The sequence below is a fragment of the Gorilla gorilla genome, chromosome 1 (assembly GCF_029281585.2).
Source record: "Gorilla gorilla gorilla isolate KB3781 chromosome 1, NHGRI_mGorGor1-v2.1_pri, whole genome shotgun sequence".
NCBI classification, from domain to species: domain Eukaryota; kingdom Metazoa; phylum Chordata; class Mammalia; order Primates; family Hominidae; genus Gorilla; species Gorilla gorilla.
In genome coordinates, this window is record NC_073224.2 from 99,622,161 (window position 1) to 99,641,189 (window position 19,029).

Consider the following 19,029-nt stretch of genomic DNA (forward strand, 5'->3'; position numbering starts at 1 on the left):
AGTCATTCGGAGGGGGGCTAAGATTCTGCATTTACTATAAGGTCCTGGATGACGCCGATGCCGTTGGTGTGAGGACCACACTCTGAGTAGCAAGGCTGTAAATGTTGCTAAATGCCAGGCTGAGACATCTAGAATACATTCTGTGGATAACTGGAAATCGCTTACTTTGTTTGAACAGGGGTGAGGCAGGATCAGAGGATGCTTTAGGTGGCTTGTTCAGTGCAGCCTGGCTTTTTGGGAGATGCTTGAGCCATAGGATCAGACAGGAGACACTGTAACAATCCAGGCAAGAGATGAGGGACTAAGTGAGGGCAGCAATGGAGGTAGAGGTGAGGGGATAGAGAATGAGATGTTGCTGCAGCAGGATCACCCGGCAGAGGATTGGTTATGAGGGTAAAGGCAAGAAGGACATTCAGCTATCAAGATGAGAGGGTGCTCGGCCTTTAACAATTCTAGGGAGAAAGGGCATGGTTAGTCTAAGGGGCCTGGGTGTGAGGTGCCTTTGAGACCACCAATGGTTGGAAATGCAGCGCAAGAGTTCAAAAGAGGTGGAAATAAGTGGGGAAGTGACCCAAAGGCAGGAACTATTCATCATTAACAAACAAACACTGAGGAACGTCCCCTGCTGGGAGCACACCCAGGGCCTGCGTCTGTCATGGGCTTCAGCTGTGGGGTTACACTGAGTCTATTTGGGCCACCTCTTTCCTCCCCCACTCCATGCTCTCTGTCTCCATTCTCCAGACCTAACATGACATTTCCAAGCCCATGGCCTGAGGTTGACCAGAAGAGCCAGGACAATTCTGGCCCCTCAAGAGAAGGGTTCCAGGACGTTGGAACAGACCCCATTCTCAAGGAGGTGGTGACCTTCCTCTGTGGCCGGGACTCAGAGCTGCACCTTACATACACCAACCACCACAAGGGATCAGGATAAGGCCGAGCAGCAGAGGAGATGGGAACACTCCATCGGGTAACCTTCGTCTCAACTCAACAATACTGACTGAGCGGAGGTAAAATACTCCATATATGCACAGTCTCAGGAGACTCACAGAGGACCCATGGATGGATCACACTTCACTGAACTTTTTAGGTCTTTTGCTTGTAGGGTTTTTTTTTAAATTGTAGTATGATCTGCTAGTATGTCTTATTTATTTCATATAATATCAAAAGACAAAGCCTCACTGTTTTGTATGAGACAATTGGAGACCGTCTCTATTTTGTGAAGGTGGGTAGCCTGAGACTATTCTGATGGGGAGGGGATCTCAAAGGTGGGTGATGGAAGGTCCTGTACTCAGGTCACTGAACTGGGCCCCTGTGCCCGTGGCAATGAGACAGGAGCTTTCCCTGAACTAAGTTCCACGGGGTGAGGCTGGGAGGAGTCTGACCCATGGACACATTGGGGCACGTCACCTGTGAGGGGCACATGGGTATCATTATGATCACCTTCTCATTTTACAGATGAGGAAACTGAGGTTCCAAAGAGATGAACTGGTAAACCCAAGGTGTAGAAAGTGAGTAACTGTCAGAGCCAGGCCAAGAACCAGGTCCCTGGCCTCCCAAACCAATGGTCTTTCCAAATTCAAGTCCCCTCTCAGTGAAGTGAGTCTCCCACATTAGGATGGCTTCAGACCTTGAGGAGCCACACCAAGGGAGAGGGAGGCCAGGCCTGTCCCAGGCAGCATCTCACCTCCCTCACACCACCCCCAGGCAGAGGAACCAAGGCCTGTGGCTGCATCTCTGGAGCCTCTGGGCCCCAAGGCGGCTCTGGACCCACTGCAGTCACCTCCCTCTGCACTCTGTGAGTCACAAACAGGCCTGCACTGCCTCGTGTCCAGCCCAGCCCTGCACACATGCTGGTCTGAGAAGCCTCAGCTGTTCTCGCAGCCTGAGAAATAAGACTCAGGCCTGTGCTAAGGCCCAGCTCCCAGCCAGGGCTCCTGCCTGGCCTCAGTGTGTCAGTGACATTCACACCCAACCACAGCAGACAGGCGCCTTTCCACAGGCCTTCCTTTATTATGACAGTTCCCTCTGGGTTCTTGGTTCCCAGCATCTCTCTTTTGTCCTGCAGGGAAGGATAGACCACATCATCCAACACAACCTCCAAATCACCAGGCACAGGCCACAGCTGCTCCACCCCGCAAGGAAACCTGTGGTCTCTGCGATCTCACCTGCAGCCCCCTGAATGTGCCAATAGACTTTTGAGGGCCCTCTCAATAGGGCACAGAGGAGAGGGAGAGCCCAGCAGGAGCCATTCATTAGGAAAACAACTCCCCATTTATGGGGATCAGCCCCATCCCTTACAGACCTCAGAAGGACACCAGTCAGTCTCCAGCCTGCCCACCTGCACCCATTCCCTGAGTAAGACCCTTCCCTGCCATCCCCTGTCAAATTGCTGCCCCTTCCACATGCAGCTCAGGTAGCCCTGAGGAGCCAGCCCTGACCTGTCCCAGGTGAATTAGGTGCTCTGGGTTCTCCCAGCACTCTTAGCAAGTCGTCAATCATCTGTGATGTAACCAGATACTCTGGTTCTGCCCACCCCCCTGCTGATGCAAGACCAGGCCCCATGAAGAGGTGAGGCGGGGAGGCCCTCACTCTCAGTATATTAGTCAGCTCCGCTGTGGCTGCCATGGCAAAGAACACACACTGGGAAGCTTAAACAACATAAATTTATTTTCTCACACTTCTGGAAGCTAGAAGAACAAGGTTAAGGTGCTGGCAGTTGTGGGTTCCTCTGAGGCCTCTCTCTTTGGCTAGCATACAGCTGTCTTCCCCCTGTGTCTTAACCTAGTCTTCGTGTGCACCTGCCTAATCTCCCAATCTCCTGTTCTTATAAGGACACCAGGTGTATTGGATTAGAACCCACCCATTTGACTTCAGTTTACCTTCCTCATGTCTTTAAAGGCCCCATCTCAAATACAGTCATATTCAGAGGTACTGGGGGTTAGAATTTCCATCCCCAGTTGAATTCTGCAGGGACACAGTTCAGCCGGAAACCCTGAGACTCATGCTGGTGCAGAGCAGGCACCTGAGAGTGGGGGTCGTGCTGCCCCACCCCAGTCCCAACCCTGCCTGTAAACATCCTGGGGGCATCAGGAATATGCAGGAACAAGACAAGCAGCTTCCAGCTAAGCTACAGGTGACAGCCCCACTGCTTGCCAAGAAACACATATTTACTGAGCACACCTGAGCCTGGCACTGGAAGAGACTTTCCTTCCTGCCCAGTCACCATCTGCTGCTGTCACTGAGCCCCTAGGTGGCTTCACAGACAGCACAATCTTAGCCATCTTGCTTTCCAGGGGAAGCACGTCAGATGCAGGTTGGACTTCTCAAATGCAGTTATTTGCCCTCGGCAACAAAAAATGAAAGAGAGGGAAAAAATATCCATTTAAATGTGCAGCAATTCTACTCAGATCCCAAAGTAAGTATGACATGGGAGCTGCAAATCCACGGGCGCCCCTGGTCCATCTCTCTGCGCTCACCTGCCTCTCAGGTGTGTGCCTCCTGCTACCTGGTGGGCAGTGGTCAGCAGGTAGCAGTTTAACCACTGGCTCTGCAGGAAGAAAAAGCCCTGGTTTCTAGTGTTTCCAATTTCCATGGTGTAAATATTCCCACTCTGTCTAATTTCAAACTACCAACATCATGACTGTGAACATAGGGTTGGGAGGAGATGCACAAAACCAGCTCACAAGTCGGCTTGCAGCCCCTCAACACCAGCCAACCATTTCATCGGGAAGAAAACACAGCCTCTTCCCAAGCAGAAGGAGAAACTTGCTGAGGGATGGAATGTTGGTCTCCAGTAGAGCAGCACTCTAGGGGATCCACACGGGTGATTGTAATTGTAATTGATTTCCACCTCAGAACCCAATTCTTCCCATCAATCACCAAAGCTAAGGCTTGGTTACTCCTCACCCAGCCTCCTCCTTCACTGCTAGGCTGTCCCAGCCTAAAACTCACGTGGGGTCCCCACTGTCCCCTTCCCCACAAGACTGTGTAGTCTGAGGGCACAGAAAGGCTTTTCCTTTGGGAGCCCAGCATGCTTGGAGACAGGACTTGGAATCCAACTGGACGTTGATTCCATTCCTGCTTCTACCGCTAAGCTCTGTCATCCAGCAGATCCTCAATGGCCTCATCTGGAAAATGAGATAATACCTCCTCTGCAGGGTTGCTGGGAGGACTAAATAGATAGAAGAAAGCCCCACGCACAGCACAACACACAACAGGGCAACTCCGACTCCCTCCCCTCCCCTCCCCTATTCTTCCCCGGAGAAACAGGGCTGAGCCATAGTCGGGCAATGTCGCCACTTAGTGGCTGTGCTCAGAATTGCCCAAAAGACCAACAGTTCCTGGATTTGAGGAAAACAGGGAAAGCACTTAGGGAAGAGGTGTTGGGTTTCTGGTGAGAATCAAGTCCATGTTTTCTGAGAGGCCACTCACTATTATAAAGAAAGATTGGACACTGGCCTCTGAAATCCCACGTTTAGGTCCCAGCTTTGCCTAATATTAGCTGTTTAACCCTAACCAAGTTACATAACTTCTCTAAATCTCAGTTTCCTCATATGTAAAATGGGAAAAATAACGTCTACCTTATTAGATAAACACTCAGTGTTTTTTGTCTTTTATTGCTCTTGACCCCTCCTCCAGCCCCCTCTCCCTATCTTGATAAATATCACTGTCACAGGATCTTTGGGGTTTTGCTTTTTCTGTGGGGTGTTGCTTTTTCTGGCTGGAAACCTCTGTGGTCAGTGGCGCCTTTGTCTGAGGCCTTGTCTTGCATCCAGGAAGAATGAGGTATGCAGACAAGCGGAGGGTGAGCAATAGGAAGAGGAGCTTTATTAAGTGTTAGAACAGCAGAGACCTCAGAGACCAGCAGTGGGTAGCTCTTCTCTGTAGGCAGGTCGTCTGGACAAGTGCTCAGCTCTCAGCAGAGGGTAGCTCCTGGTCTGCGGTTGGTCCTCCCAATCTACAGCTCTCAGCAAAGAGGAGGCCCTGCAAAGAGTAGCTGGTCATCTAGTTGTCTCTCCGTCCTTGCCTCTCCATCCTCTCCTCTACTCTGGCTGAGCCCTGAGCTATTATGGGGCTCAGAGGGAAGGAAGTGCATGCCAATTGGCCCATGGAGAGCCATGGGAAGCCCAGACAAGGCACCACTAGTCCCCACTCTGGTCAGTGGGACTGGCAACCCAGCTGCCAGCCTTCAGGCCTTCCCTGTCCTGAAAGTGGGGCCTCACCCACACCTGCCTCTTCCTGCCTAGGAGCCTGTCTACCTCCTGCAGCCACCCATGGCACCTAGGCCACTGGTGCCAAGGAGGCCTCAGGCCAATGCCTAGCTGCCCATCTCAGCCTCCCTCCCCCGCTCCTTGGCACCCAAAGTCTGGGGGGATGAAGGCAGCAGGGGGTCAGGGCATCAGCACTGCCCCAGCATACACCCTGTGGAGCTGCGACAACCCCCAAGCTCACCCTAACCCGGCTCCAAGATCAGAGCGGTGCCAGGAAGTGGGAGAGGACAGGCTAGAGAGGAGAGCACCATGATGCCCAGGCCCACAGCCACAACCAGGGCTGCTGCAGCTGGCCTGGGGAGCTCCCACCCTGCAGATTCGGGAGGGGTAGGGCTCCCACCTGTCCCTGGCTCTGCAGAGTGCAGCAACCCCCTACCCCCACCCCAGTGCCCCTTCTCTGCCTTTCCCCACAGCTGAGGCAGTCTAGGTGCAGGTGGCACAGTGGCCCAGACCAACCCCGCACAAATGAATCCCACGCTGGCCAGTCCCGCGAGTCCCGGCTGCGCCTTTGGCCAGGTGTTCCTGGGCTCCCAGGTCACCGCAGGGAGCCAGATCGAGGCGGCAGCCGAGGCTCCCGGCCTGGGAGCTGGTCCTGCCCCGGCTTGCGAAAGTGGGGATGGCACAGTCAGCTGCCTTGGGGACATGGGGCACAGGCGACCCACTGCCGTCACCGCTGCTCCCGCAGCCGCTCCTGCTGCGCTGTGCAGCCTTGGGCGGGGCTCAGGCCTTCGCCAGGCCTGGGCTGGCATGCAGGGCAGGGGTGACATCGCCGCAAGTTCCCCCTGCGGCCCCAGCGCTCAGGGTGACCTGGGGCTCCCCTTCGTCCAGCTTGAGACCCTGCCAGGGGGGTGCTTTCGGGAGCGGACTGCGGGCCCGGGACCCGGCGGCCGGGAGCACCTAGCTCGGCGGTCACCCAGACGCAGGGTGGATCCTGGAGACGCAACCTCAGGTGCCCTGGCGAGCTGAATCTCCAGCTCAGGAGGCGCAGGAACCTGGCGCCGTCAGCAGGGTGGGCGAGGCTGGCCAGGTCCGGGAAGTGGGCACCCTTCCCGCTTTCAGCCCCGGGCCCCTTTAGTGCGGCCACCGCCCGGCGATTGGTGCCTGTCGGTACTCTGTGCACAAGTGCGGCACAGCCCTGGGCCCAGCTCCGCCTCGGGGTCCCTCCGTGCCCCACTGTGCAGTTCCCCCGCCGGCGGGTGGCTTGACCCCGCCCGGCCCAGCCCCAGCAGCTCCCAGGGGCCGGCTCCAGGGTGGCAGGCCCCGGGGACCCTTCGCCTGGGCGTCCGCACCCGAGGACCCACGGCCCGCGCCCGCACCCCACCGCAGCGGGGGCCCTGGCAGAGGCTGCTTCGGACCGCCCGCCTCTGCCATCATCCCCTTACTGGTTCCTGACGCCCTCAGTAGTTACGCCTGGGACCGGACCACATCTTCTCAATCCTATTTTCAGGAGCACTGACAAATTCCCCTAAAATCACCCTGAGAGATATTCTCGAAATCCTCAGTACTTCGAGTCTAAAAACAGAAAACATTTTATTATATTCATAATTGTATATATAATTATATTATTGTATATATACACAATATATTGTATATTATATAACATATATAATACTCTTATTATATGTTATATAACAGTATATATATACTGTTATTATACAGTATATTTAACATTATGTAATACATAATGTTATATAATGTTAAAATAAAAGACACCCCGTCTGGGGACAGGCACCTAACCAGCAACCCAGACACCCCATTCCCATTAACAAAGTCTCTTCCCAACCACAAGGGCTCTTGGTGGACACAGACTCCGAGATGGTCAGGGTGAGGGACTGTTTCTCCCACATTCAGGAACATCCCCATGCTCCGTGACCCCGGCTAGAAACATCTCCCTTGTGGGCAGATGCCCGTGACCCTGCCCCGAGGACACGGGCGCCCACCAGCCTCGCTTCCGCGCTGACCAGCACCTTCCAAGTATCAAGCCCTCCCTAGATGAGCCTTAGTCAGTTGGTCTGGGGGAGCCGGGGCTTTAGAACTGCACAGAATTGGGTCTGAATCTCATTTTCCACTTATTACCTGAGTAACCCTGGACAGATTGCTGAACTTGCCTGAGCCTGTGAGCTCACCACAGAGGGGCACAAGCACTCACTTCAGGGAGTGTCTGCGTTGAGTAAGTGAGGCCCTGTGCGTGCCCAGTGAGGTCCCCGGCAGATGTTCAGCCAATGCTTCTGTTTCATTCTGAACCCGGCATCTAGGAGATCCTTGCTTTATGAAGGTGCTGACTTTACCACCAGACCAGGGTCCAGGGCGCCCCCTCGTGGCTCTGTATTTCCAATTTTTCTTTCGAAATAAAACTGTCCTTGGGGAAAGGAGAGTCCTGGGGAGAGATACCCACGAATTCCTCAGCCAACTCACTTCTACGTTTTAAAATATGAGCCTCTGAAACCCATTTACAATAAAGAAAAATGTGAATATAGTTTTAACACACTTGCCCCCCCCCCGCACAAACACAGTGATTCTTCACTTACCAGAAAGAAATACCATTAAACATGTGCAAATGGATAAGCAGAGTAAATTGTACACTTGAGCACCAAATCGCTCACAAAACAAGAAAAGCAATTAATTCACACATGCAGTAGAATAAACCATGGGGTAACTGAATGTTTGCCCCAGGATCGCAGTCTCTGGGGTGGAGTTCAAGTGCACGGCATGATGCCAAGTACCTCACCAATCAAAATAGCAATCAGAGATAAGACCAGGTTAATAATGAGGCAGAGGCCCCTCCCTCCTGGCTGGGATTTGTTTAGAGAGTGCAGCCCTGTTCTTGCCAGGACCCTCACTTGAGGGGGCCAGCTCCATAGAGGAGTAGATGCTTTCTCTTCTACTGGCCTTCAGAGTTGGTGGGACCCCGCAAATGATGTTGGCTACTATTGCCAAACTCCTCAAAACCTCCCTACACAGGAGATGGAAGAATCTCTCCCATACAGAGGTGGCTGTCCCCTGGGCTGAACACTTCCATCTATGGAGACCCTGACCTGGAGGGAGAGCTGGCCTCTGCCTATCCCACCCATGTAAACACTCTGCTCTCTGTCCACCTCTTCTTTCCCCTGGACCTTCTGCCCAGGGAATGTGCAGGGGAAAAGAGGGCAGTCCACTGTCCCCATTCTCTGTAGGGTGGGCAGATCCAGAAGGACCTGTTTTTCAGAATCTAAGCAATAGAGCAGCATCTTCACCCCAATTATCTACCGCTAATTGCTCTGCCTATATTTGGGTGTTCCTATATTTGGGCTTAAATTAGTTTTGACCCATCTCCTAAAGCAATCACCACCAAAAGCCAAAATCTACTTTTCTAACATAATATGTGTAGGTGTCCAATAGGCCTTGTGGCCTCAGATCTGCTATAGCTGTTTCCTGGGCAGGTGCTCCCTGGCATATTTCAGGCAAATGACATTTATTAAACACTTACTATGTGCCAGGGGCTGAGGCTACACACTTGATATGCATCTCATGAATCCTCAAACAACTCTATTAGGTAGGCATGATCAGTATATCCACTTTACAGATGAGAAAGTGAGGCTTAGAGAAGCAAAGTGACTTATCCAAGCTTCCAGGCAGACGAATAACAGAAAGGATTCAAATCCAAATCAATCTGGCCCCAAAGCACTTGTTCTTGTCCTACACTTGCAGTACAGTCTGGATTGTTTTTATCAACAGACCTTTACAATAACTTCTGTGCTAGGACAACTATTACTGAGCTTGTCCAGTAGCAAATAACAAACTCTCCCTATGTTTTCCTTGCCGAATACTTCAACTTGCCATATTTTGGGGGCCCAGATGACATTTCCTTTAGCAGATTTATTTTAACTACCTTCATTCCCTTCTAAAGATGTTTGTGATGAATTTCTGACCCATCTGTGACCTTGAAGTCTGTTCATGTCCAACAAAGGAGGCAAATGATAAGATTTTATGGACTTCGGTGGAATCTTGTCTGTAGATGGGAAATCACTCTCTGCGTTCCTAATGCTTGAAAACAAGGACACCTCTTGCCCAGATCTTGGTTTCTAAAGCAATTCCGCAGTAAATCAAACTAGAGCTCCTGGGAGAAATGGCTGCTTCTAGAACTGAAGCAGGAAATATACAAGATGGGCCTGGAGCATCTTGGAGAGTCCAAGTAAGAAAGTGCTCAAAAAAAAAAGGCACACAGTGATGAGGCTGTGTCAAAAGAACATGGCACCAAATGGCCAAACTGGAACAATCTGAGCTACAAAATAAATATAGTGGCTTTGGATTATAGCCCGAAGCATAAAATATATATCAATGACTTTATACTGATACAAATAAATGATTGATTGAATAAAGAAAGAAATAAAGAAATTAAAAAAGGGGAATGATTGATTGAATAAATAAATGGGAAACAAGTAAATGGAGAAAAAATCTTCTGTGCAGAAAATTCCAAGTAATGTGTGAAGACATTCCACTCTCAAGGAGGTAAAGTTTAACTCCCTACTCTTTAAGTCTGGGCTGCACACAGTGACTTCTTTTCAAAGAGAACAGTGTGGAAGAGGGGAAAAAGGAGTCACTTTACAATGGATGAAACTCAGCAAGCTTTACCTTTGTCAAGATAGTTGAGGTCAGCATCAATAGTGATGTCACGATGACAGCATGCACCCTCAAATGACGGGATGAAAATGGCACTTTACCTCTGTCATCCTCCTCCCCAAAACCCAAATTCCAAGTCTCATCATGAGAGAAATATCAGGCAAATCCCAATTGAGGAACATTCTTCAAAACACCTGACCAGTACCCCTCACGAATGTCAGCGAAAACAAGGAAAGTCTGAGTAGCTGTCACAGCCCAGAGGAGCCTAAAGAGGTGTGTAGGGTGGGATCTGGGAACAGAAAAGGACATCGCGTAAAAACTAAGGATGTCTGAAGAAAGTATGGACTTGAGTACATAAGAATGTATCCATATCGGTTCATTAATTGCAACAGATGTTAATAGCATAAGATGTTGATAAAAGGTGAAACTAGGTGTGGAGTCTGTGGGACTCTCAGTACTATCTGCCCAATGTTTCTGTAAATGAAAAACTTTTATAAAATATAAAGTTTATTTTATTTAAAGTGCTGCCACTCCTGAGCCCATGTTCTTTCTTGTTACCACAGCTCCTGTCAGATACTCAGGCATGTCCAGACATCATTTCCACAGAGGCCGGCCAGGTCTGTGTGTGAGGCTTCTCCCCTCTCTTACCCAGGAATGTTAGGTCCCAAACAAAAACCCTGTTCCCACTGCTGACTCTACGAAAGCAGAACTGAAAACTGATTGGGCTCTGTTCGGAGTCCCAATTCATGGGGGCTGACTCCATCCACATCCATTCCTGAGATAGTCACTGAGCACGGCCTGTGTGCCAAGCACAGCACTAGGTACTGGGGACTCAGATGAGTGCAGCGTGTGTGCTCCTGTCCATGCCATGTGCGGTCGAGTGGAGGAGAGGCATTAAACAAGGAAATGCCAAAATTGCTATCTATCATGAGAAATAAGAGAGGGGAAAGTGCAGATACCGGCAGAGGAGGAGGCATAAGGATCAGGGACGCCTTCTCTGAGGAAGGAGAATGACGCTAAAGCCACAGAATTCGCTGGCCATTGGGAGGTCCCCATGAGCTCCCCCAGCTGACTCCAGCAGGCTGCTCTCGGACATCACCCTGCTGGACCCTCAGCAAGCTCGGGCACAATGCATCACTCCATTCCTCAAGAAAAACTCTCTTTACTTGGCTCCCTGGATGCCAGACTCACCTGACTTTCCTCCTGTGTCACTGATTGTTCCTTCTCAGTCTTGTCTTGCCACCCTCTAAGCATTCCAGCACCCGGGCCCTGCTCTCAGGACTCCCCTGCCTACGCTCACCTTCCCCCCCGAGCCCACACTCATATGCCCAAATGCCTGCACAGTCCCCCTGGAGGCCTTGGTGCATCTCAAAGTCTCACTCCAACCTGCTCCTTCCCCAGCACTCCCCACCTCGGTAAACAGCACCGTCATCCCCCCAGCGCTCAGGCCACAATCCTTGGGGTCGCCCTGGACTCCTCGTCCTCTCCTACTCCACATCCAACCCGACAGCAAATCCTATCGACTCTCCAGAATGTGTCATGAATTAGCCCACCTCTCACCACTTCCACTCTAGGCCAAGCCACCAGTGTCTCATCCTGGATTCCTGCTGGGCCTCCTCAGCTGCCTCCCTGGCTCCAGCCTGGATGCCAAGCAGTGGGTTCAACACACGCCAAAAGTGTGGGCCTTTAAATCAATGTCACACTATCCTTCTCTGCTGCTCACAATCCTCTGTCAACACCCCCGTCCCACTGAGAATAAAATCCATGTCCTTGGCCGGGCACAGAGGCTCACGCCTGTAATCCCAGCACTTTGGGAGGCGGAAGCAGACGGATCACGAGGTCAGGAGTTCGAGACCAGCCTGGCCAACATGGTGAAACCCCGTCTCAACTAAAAATACAAAAATTAGCCAGGCGCAGTGGCGCACACCTGTAGTCCCAGGTACTAGGGAGGCTGAGGCAGGAGAATTGCTTGAACCCAGGAGGCAGAGGTTGCAGTGAGCTGAGATTGCACCACTGCACCCCACCCTGGGTGACAGGGAGAGGCTCCATCTGAAAAAAAAAAAAAAAAAAAAAAAATCCATGTCCTTACCTTGGCTTTCCAGGACCAACAAGATATGACCCCAGGCCTCTCTCCCACCTCAGCTCTCCCAGTTTCCAGACCCCACCACAGTCGGGCCCAGGCCACTCTCCCACCTCAGCTATCTCAGTTCCCTAACCCTAATACAGGAAGGCCCAGGCCACTCTCCCACCTCAGTTCAAGGTCCCCTTCATCACTGACTCCAGCCACGGGGGCCTTGTGACTGCTTCTGCAGCACTTCAGCCCAGCCTTAGCTGAAGGCATCTGCACATGCCCTTTCCTTGCCTGGAAGGCTCTTCCTGCTCAGTGAAATGGTTCTTACACTCGACTCAGGCCTAAAATGCTCCCTCTCCAAAGAGGCTTTCCCTGAGCATCCACGGAAAAGGGCTGCCCTCCTGCCTCCCTCCGCTTGCTTCATCTCCACCCACTGGCCACCACCTGACCTTCTCTCTCTACTTGGGCATTTGTTCATTTCCAGTGTCCTCCTGAAATGCAGGCTCTGTGAGAGCTGGGTATTTGTCTTGTTCACTTCTGTATCCCTAGCAGCAAGAACAATAGTAAGCTCCCAATAGCAGGCTTCAGTTTGGGGATTGCCTAGCCGTTGAAAGCACGGATGCTGGAGCCGGACTACCTGGCTTCTAATCCCAACTGTGCCACCTCCTAGATTCAGAACGCTGCACAAATTACCAAGAGATGTTTCAATTTCCTCATCTGTAAAATGGAGATAATTATAATATATGGTAGAGATGGTGGCATGTTAAATTAGTAATTTGATGTAAGGCACCTTAGAATGGTGTCTGGCCTACAATAAAAATGCTAAATAATTTTAGCTGTTTCTAGAATTGTAGACTATAAATACTATTGATTTAAACCAAAAATGTCACCTATCTATATTAGTTGGATGGAGGATAAAGGAGGGAAGACATATGAGAGAGGAAAATCCTCACTTATCTTAGTGAAAAGTCAATAGTTAGTGCCTAAAATTGAACTGAAGATAGTAACATCAGCACATTATTGAGAAACTTGGAGGTAAAGGCTATAGTTGAAAGTGACTGTCATTGGAGAGCCAGTCTAGATGTGGAGAAGGAAGTGCAAGGGATTGCTGTTTTGCACCATTTTTCCTTTTTAAAAATGTACAACTACTGCACAATACAAATAAAATAAGGAAAGAAAATCTGCTTCATAGGTACAATTTAAAAAACTATATACCTTTTGTGGCAAGTATGTGGTCTTATTGCACCCTAATTCCAAAGTGGAGGTACGGGGAAAGGTTTTCCAGAAAGGGCTATCATAGGGGAAAGGTACAGGGTGTGTGTAGGCTCCTGGGCATGGGCTGAGGAAGGAAATTTCCCCTGAGCCCTGAGCTGCAGCCTGAGGACTTGCCTGCTGCTGAAGATTGAATCTGGAAGGTAAGGATAAAGCAGTCAAGGCCCCAAGAAGGAACCAGGGCACCTGGGGCTCCAGACATTGGTGGGAATAAAAACAACGACAACAGCAACAGCTTGATGGAGAATGGGAACACAACTGCCCAAACTTCACAAATGTACTTGGGGCTCTGCCATGCCTAAAGCTGAGTGTCAGACATCAACCAATGCTCTCTGACAAGTCAGGCACTGATTTAACTGATTTGCTTTTCCTCCTGAAACTTTGTTGCTTTCCTGTAGGAAATCCCGCCCTTGCCCTCATCCTGAGAGATGGCCTTTTCTGGAGCTGCTTTCCCTCCCAGATGTGTATGAGAATGAATCGCTTTGTTTTACATGAGTTTGTTCTCATTTGTTCATGGCAACTGGAAAGGTATATGGTGTCTGCATGGGGTGGAATGGAGTTTGGTCTTTACCCCATGTCACAGTCAGCAGAGAAGATGAGGTGCATCCACAGAGATGGGGATTAATTAGCTAAATGGAATTAAGCTACAAAATTGTCTTAATTGTTTCCTTTGACTTCACAGTGACTGAGCATTGTAAAAGATTCCAATAACATAAAATATTACATTATATATATAAACTAAAAAGAAGCAAACCTTGAGGAATTCCTCACTTCTGAGTGAGCCACTGTTGGTAATCTGTCACGTAGTATAGATTTTATTCTGTGCTTATCTTTCTATCTACCTATCTATACACTTTTACAAAAATTAAATCATACCATGCATTGCTGTTCAGTTTTTTCCAGCAACAAATATCTTGGACATGTTAACTCAATGCTATATCTAGGGTTATTCATATAGCTAAACAATGACACTCTTTCAGGAGAAAGAGAACCCAGATTCTAGTGGGGGAGGGGAGATATCTGGGCCTCGATGGAGAAATGCAACCTGCCTATTCCTGCCTCCTCCCGCTCCTCCTCCTCCTTCTGCTCCTCCTCTTCTTCCTCCTCATCTTTCTTCTTCTTCTTCTTCCCACGTTTCTTCCAGAGGTATAGCCCAGCTCTCAGGATCAACAGCACAAATGCAATGACTCCAAGAATATCTCGTGAAGGAGAGCCATGTCCAGTCTACATGAACCTGTTCCCCCAGACAGAGAGTGAAAAAGGCTAAGGCAGGAAATAACTTGACATAACCATTGCCAAGAGTAGACAGGGGGAGAAAGCATGTGGAGCAGTGGGAAGGAGCCTAGTGCAGAAGCTGCAGAGGGAGGAGCATGACAAGTCCATTCATTCAACTGGTTAAGAGCTGTTGCTTGGTGCCAGGAATGCTGAGATGCACAAGACGATGTCCACAGCAGCCCAGCACACAGGAGGGAAGACAGAAAATACCAACTGCCAGACAGAGGGATCGCAGCTGCAATAGAGGTTTACACCTTGTACAAGGTCATCAGGGAGGGCCTCCCAGAGGAGGTGCTGGCTAAACTGAGGCTTGAAGCGGGAGTAAGAGTTTCTCAGATATTCAGGGTGGGGCATTCCAGGAAGAAGGAGCACCACATTTAGGAAATTGCTGTGTCAAAACACCAGCCTTGGGAGTTGCCGGCACCCCATTGCAGCAGGAGAGGAACAAGGCAGGGAGGAGCCATGGCAAGGAGAGTCAGAGGGGACAGGAGTCTGTGCCCAGAGGGCCTTGTTTTCACGCTAAGTACTGAACACTCCAGGATGGAGGACAGGGGAGGAGGTAACGGGTGGTTTAAAGGGATGCTGACACTTCAGAGCTCTCCGGCAGCTCCTGGAGGAAAGGTTAGAGAAGATGTGACTGCACCAGGGTACCAAGTCATTCATTCATCCAATGAACACTGATTGTGAGCAAACTTTGCCAGAAGCTGTACTTGGCACAGGGATTCAAAGGAAAACATGATGGTGGCCTCTGCCTGAGGGCATTGCAGTCTACAGAGCAAAGACATAACCCCACCACTACTACTCAGTGTGGGGTGCCATGGACGCTCCCTAAAGGATTGCTGCCTAAGTGCAGGACTGAATACATAAGTGAAAAGGCCCTATGCAGAATGAAAATAGCAAGCCCTTGTTCAAACTTATTAACAGAACTTTAAACCAAACATGGGGCCTTTACATGGTCTTCACCCCATGAAGCAGAAGTGAAGGACACAGGACTTGGGATGGCTGATACAGAAAAGCCAGCATGTGCAGAAGCCCAGAAGCTTGCAACAGCAGGATACATTCAGAGAACTACAGCAAGCAGTTTGGTGCGAAGAGAGCAGATGAGGCTAGCAACGTGGACAGAGGTGCATCTAAGCTCTGAATCATACAGAGAGTGGCTGGAATCAGGTTCCCACAGATGATACAGACAATGGCACAAGCTGTCCTGCTCTTCTCAAAGCCCACTCTGGATGCCCAGTGGAGGATGGATGGAGTGGGAGAGCTCCTGGAAGGCTGCTGCCTTTACCAACAAGGACATGGTGGGGTTGTGGGGAGGAAGGCATCGGTGGGAGAGATGGTTAAGGGCAGAAGCAAGGTGGATGTGACTCCCACACTGCTGTGTGTGGTGAGCAGGTGGAAGGTGGTGCTAATGCACATGGTGGAGAATAGAGACCAGAACCATTAAACCCCAGTACTGCCTGAGCTCAGGAAGCCCCTCCTATCTTGCAGGCTACACTCACCACTCACTTTGACACAGGCTTCCCCAAGGTAAGGTTACATCTTTCTGATCTACCTAGTTGCTGACCACACAGGTGAGATTGCTGTTCTGCTGGCTCAGGGGCAGGTTCACAGCCAGGGTCCAGGGGTTAGGGGCTGGTCCTCGTGTTTCTCTGTGCTCCAGATCTCTGAGGAGGTCCTTGCTCTCCCAAGTCACATTCAGGTCCTCTGTGGCTCCTGGAGCCCTACACTCCAGGGTGATGTTACACAAGCCTGGTATGATAGACAGTGACTTGGCCAGGATCTCAGGATGAGGCACAGGCTCTGGGGAAGAAAGAGACAGAAGAAAGAAAGCTCATATTTGTGGAGAACATTGCACATCACACTTTCTTATCATTTTCTCATTAAAGCCATGGCATGCTCCCTATAGGAAAAGTGGGTATGGGTGTATTCTACAGATAAAACACAATTTGCTCAAGGCCAAATACTGAGCAAATGACAAGGGAAGCCACTGAGTTCAGCTCCATGTTGGTTTCCTAGATTGAATAGGTCTTAAAACTGTCCCAAAGAAAATGGAAGCTGGACTCCACCCTCCCAGAGCCTTTTTTTTTTAATTAGGGTCTTTCCAGGAAAGAAAAAGTCTGGGATATAAGGGCTTATTCTGGCCCAGGTTCCTTCACCTGCACCCCCAGCTGAGGCCAAGCTGGGGACCGCACAACCCTTGAGGGACAGGACATCAGGTCAGCTCTGGGAGGCTAGAGAAAGGCCCATGCTCCCAAAAGTGGACATGTCTGTGGAGGATGCAGTGGTCACGAATGGAAACAATGACTCTGAATGTGGTTAGAAAGTGCCACTGGATCTGGGAGCCGTGGCTCACGCCCGTAATCCCAGCACTTTGGGAGGCCGTGGCAGGCAGATTGCTTGAGCTTAGGAGTTTGAAACCAGCCTGACAACATGGTGAAACCCCGTCTCTAGAAAAAATACAAAAATGAGCCGGGTGTGGTGGCGGTCTCCTGGAATCCAAGCTACTTGTTGGGGCAGAGGTGGTCTGATCGCTTGAGCCAGAAAGTTGAAGCTGCAGTGAGCTGTATTTATGCCATTGTGCTCCAGCCTTCCAGCCTGGGTGACAAAGTAAGGCCCTGTCTCAAAACCAACAATAACAACAACAAAAGAACATGCCATTGAACCTGTGGTGCAGACAGAAGAGAAAAATACGATTCACAGGCCAGCCTGAGAAATCACATGGGACCTAAAGCTGCAAAAGCCACTCTTTCCATGGCAGGATATTCCCCCATGCAGAGAGGAACTTTAGGGAAAGAAAGAGTTGGCTAAACTAGTTTCCTAAGAAGTGTTGCAGTGTAAACTTTCTCCTACACCTACGGAGGCTTTGAGAGCTAGATTTGTGGTGGCTCATGTGACTGAGGCTGGCCCTGGGCTGGGGCTGAGTGAGAGGGGAGGACTCCATTCACAGGGATTCCCAACTGTGGTAGGCAGAACAGTGGCCTCCAAAATGTCTAGGACCAATTCTGGTAACCTGGGAATAAGTTAGCTGCGAGGCAAGGAGAATTAAGTTCCCAGATGGAATTAAGGTTGCTAATCAGCTGACCTTAAAATAGGGAAATGATTCTGAATTCCCAAACACTAACATCAGTGTTCTATTAGGAGATACAGGAAGATGGCCACGAGCCATGGGACGCCAGCAGCCACTAGCAGGTGAAAAACGCAAGAAAATGGCTTCTCCCCGGAGCCCTGAGAAAGAACACAGCCCTGCCACCACCTTCATTTTAGCTCATGGATACTTGTGTCACATCTCTAGCCTACAGCGCAGTGAGATAATAAATTTGTGTTGCTTTCAGCCAATAATTTTTGGTAGTTTGTTACATCAGTGATAAAAAACTACTACATAAATTAATGTTAATCATATATAGGATGATTAATATTATTGGAAAAATTGCTATTTTGCTGAATTTCCATTTCCCAAAACACTGAAGAGATTTTCTTCCTGGTGTGAATCTCAGCTCTGCTCTGTATCTCTGGGGACCTCATGTGCCTTATTTTAGTGGAGAAAATGGAGTCTGAAGGCTGGTGTCTGAATGGAACTCTGCATGGGGCCTATGTGACACTCTAGGGACAAAAAAAGCAGGTAAGCCAGACGATGGGGGAGGGAGGGGTGTCACTCACCACAGACAGTGAGGTAGAAAACCTGGCCAGATAATTGTCCCCCAGTTAAGTGGATCATGGCCAGGTACTGCCCACTGTCTTCAGGGGCCAGGTTCTCAATCCTCAGAGACAACACGCTGGGCACATGGACCCTCTGCTTGAACTTTTCCTCAAGGCTGACCCGGGTTGGAGAGTCGGCCCCCCTGTGGACTCACAGCACCTGTGTATGATTTGACAGAGTACCCAAAGTCCATACAACCTCCTCCAGCTCGGCGTCTACATCTACTCTGAGCTTCTCAATCACATTCAACAAGACAGAACCTCCTCGGATCCCCTTCAGACAAATGCGAGCTCCAGAATCCTTCACTGCAGGGCCATGTGCTCCAGAAGTGTTGGCTGTTGTGCTGCAGACACCTAGGGCATGGAAACAGGAAACATGAGTATTTCCTCAGAAAGAACAAATGAGAGAACCACAGAACTTTTTATTTTAGTAAAATTTATCCAATATACTCCCTTGATTTTAGGAATAAAGCTAGTACAACAAATCTGAAGCAATTTAGATCAAGTCCTGGTTCTTGTGGAGTGTAATGTTTAAGTATTTTGTACAATTTTGGTATAAAAATGGACACTAAACATAAGTGTTCTGGCCAGATGCGGTGGCTCAGGCCTGTAATCCCATTACTTTAAGAGGCTGAGGCAGGTGGATCACCTGAGGTCAGGAGTTCAAGACCAGCCTGGCCAACATGGTGAAACCCTGTCTTTACTAAAAATACAAAAATTAGCCAGGCATGGTGGTGTGTGCCTGTGATCCCAGCTACTCAGCAGGCTGAGGCAGGAGAATCGCTTGAACCCGGGAGGCAGAGGTTGCAGTGAGCCAAGATCGTGCCACTGTACTCCAGCCTGGGC

General features: G+C 50.0%; 2 long non-coding RNA genes across 3 annotated transcripts; both read right to left on the reverse strand.

The window, feature by feature from the left end:
- Nucleotides 1–4,803: 4,803 nt before the first annotated feature.
- On the reverse strand, nucleotides 4,804–6,782 carry LOC129526841 (uncharacterized). The gene is made up of 2 exons (XR_008671596.2): nucleotides 6,653–6,782; nucleotides 4,804–4,983 (listed from the first exon to the last, which is right to left on the reverse strand). It is a non-coding gene; the product is annotated as an uncharacterized lncRNA (long non-coding RNA).
- Nucleotides 6,783–7,300: 518 nt separating this feature from the next.
- Nucleotides 7,301–18,533, reverse strand: LOC129526840 (uncharacterized). Of its 2 annotated transcripts, none has more exons than XR_010133588.1 (3): nucleotides 18,145–18,533; nucleotides 16,040–16,287; nucleotides 7,301–7,647 (listed from the first exon to the last, which is right to left on the reverse strand). It is a non-coding gene; the product is annotated as an uncharacterized lncRNA (long non-coding RNA). The 2 variants fall into 2 exon arrangements; XR_010133589.1 differs by lacking the exon at nucleotides 7,301–7,647 and adding an exon at nucleotides 14,223–14,446.
- Between the last annotated feature and the right edge of the window lie 496 nt (nucleotides 18,534–19,029).